Genomic DNA, 2,500 nt, shown 5'->3' with positions numbered 1-2,500 from the left:
TTTTTTTTTTTTTTTTTTTTTTTTTACGTAAGAGGGCCACTGGCCTAGAGAAATGCCAAGAGTATCATCGAAAATTGAAGGATAAGTGTCTTGAAATCTACCTCTAGAAAGAGTTCAATTCATAGGAATGAGGAAATACAGAATCAGGCAGGGAGTTTCAGTGTTTACCAGAGAAAGGGATGAATGATTGAGAATACCAGTTTAACTCTTGCATTGAAGAGGTGGACAGAATAGGGATGAGAGAAAGAAGAAAATTTTGTGCAGTGAGGCCGCGGGAGGAGGGGGAGGCATAGAGTTAGCAAGATCAAAATAGCAGTTAACATGTAAACAGCGGTAGAAGATAGCGACAGAAGCAACGGCGATGAGAAAGAAGCTGAAGACAATCAATTTGAGGAGAGGAGTTGATTAGACGAAAAACTTTTGATTCCACCCTGTCTAAAATAGAGGTATGAGTAGAACATCCTCCCCCACCCAATACATGTGAAGCATACTCCATACATGGGCGGATAAGTCCCCTGTACATAGTTAGCAGCTGAGGGGGTGAGAAAAACTGGGGGAGACGACTCAGAACGCCTAACTTCATAGAAACTATTTTAGCTAGAGATGAGATGTGAACTTTCCATTTTAGATTATAAATAAAGGTCAGACCGATGATGTTCAGTGTAGAAGAAGGGGACAGTTGAGTGTCATTGAGGAAGAGGTGATAGTCGTCTGGCAGGTTGTGTCGAATTGATAGATGGAGGGAGGAATTGAGTTTTGAAGCATTGAACAATACTAAGTTTGCTCTGCCCTAATTATAAATTTTTGAGAGATCAGAAGTTAGGCTTTCTGTTGCTTCCCTGCGTGAACTGTTTACTTCATGAAGGGCTGGACGTCTAAGAAAAGGCGTGGTTTGAGGTTTGAGCGAAGAGTTCAGCTTTAGAAATAGATGAGATGGCAGTGGTGCCATTTGGTTCAAATAAAGGAGGAAAATAAGAAGAAGCAAGGTTACTGGAGATATTTCTGGCTAGGTGCCAGAAGTCACGAGGGGAGTAAGATCTTGAAATATTTGGACACTTTCTATTAATGAAGGAGTTTTTGGCTATTTGGAAAACAGACCTGGCATGACTCCGGCCAGAAATATAAAGCGCATGAGATTCAGGTGATGGAAGGCTTAAATATCTTTTGTGGGCCATCTCTCTATCATGCATAGCACGATAACAAATTGTGTTAAACCAAGGTTTAGGTCGAGAGAAAGAGTGAAGAATGTACGCCTCCATGCCAGACACTGTCACCTCTGTTATGCACTCAGCACTCAGAGACGGATCTCTGACACGGAAGTAGTAGTCATTCCAAGGAAAATCAGCGTAATAATTCCTTAGGTCCACCCAATTAGCAGAGGTAAAACGCCAGAGGAACCTCTGCTTGGGGGATCCTGAGGAGGGATTGGAGTGATAGGACATGGTACAGATGTGAGATTGTGATCGGAGGAACCCAACAGAGAAGATACGGTAACAGTATAAGCAGAATTAAAAGTTAAGAAAAGGTTAAGAATGTTGGGCGTACCTCCAAGACGGTCAGGAAAACGAGAAGGCGTTGCTCCAAATGCTCTAGGTCGTGGAGGATAGCAAAGTTAAAGGCTAGTTCACCAGGGTGGTCAGTGAAGGAAGAGCTTGTAGTGACCATTTAAATCTCCAAGAATGGAGATCTCCGCAAAAGGAGAGAGAGTCAGAATGTGCTCCACTTTGGAAGTTAAGTAGTGAAAGAATTTCTTATAGTCAAAGGAGTTAGGTGAGAGGTATACATACAGCAAAGATAAGTTTAGTTTGAGAGTAACTTTGTAGCCGTAGCCAGATGGTGGAAAACTCGAAAGATTCAAGAGCGCAGGCAGGAAAGCATGTTAAGTCGCTGCGCACATAGACACAACATCCAGCTTTGGACTGAAAATGAAGATAGAAAAAGTCAGTTGCCTCAGACACCTGTGTTTCAGTGAAGAAAAAAAGATGAGATTTTGTAGAGATGTGGTGTTTTACAGATTATTTGCAACGTGAATGTTGCAGAAGTTAATGAAGATAAGTAGAGGGGATTGTCAAGACACTTGGATACCAGAAGAGCAGTCCGACCTGGAAACATTCGTGGTCCCCTCCCCAGTCGGGGACTCCGAGGCTGGTGTAGGAGTCGCTATATTGTTTTTTAATTTTGAGCGAATGATGTGTGTGTAACTAGGTGCATGTAGTTTTGTGTGAAGGAAGAGAGTTGTCTTGAGAGGGCAGGCTGTGATTGCCCTCTCGTGTTGTGAGACACAAAGGTAAACGTTCAGTTAGGTTACACCTGGGTTTAATGATAAATTCACAGCACCCCCTGATCCACTGCCTTAGACCTCATTGGGAGTAATAATATAATATAATATATATATATATATATATATATATATATATATATATATATATATATATATATATATATATATATATATATATATATATATATATATATATATATATATATATATATATATATA

The 2,500-nt window shown here is 40.5% G+C and overlaps 1 protein-coding gene across 3 annotated transcripts in view; it reads left to right on the top strand.

The window, feature by feature from the left end:
* The window catches only part of LOC135111652 (hemicentin-2-like), a 219,245-nt gene that overhangs the window by 210,835 nt on the left and 5,910 nt on the right, over positions 1-2,500 (top strand). The gene's annotated exons all lie outside the window — the stretch shown is intronic.

The sequence above is a fragment of the Scylla paramamosain genome, chromosome 2, assembly GCF_035594125.1.
Source record: "Scylla paramamosain isolate STU-SP2022 chromosome 2, ASM3559412v1, whole genome shotgun sequence".
In the NCBI taxonomy this organism is placed as follows: Eukaryota; Metazoa; Arthropoda; class Malacostraca; order Decapoda; family Portunidae; genus Scylla; species Scylla paramamosain.
Note: the sequence above shows the minus strand (reverse complement) of the source record. Positions and strands in the feature narration are given on the sequence as shown.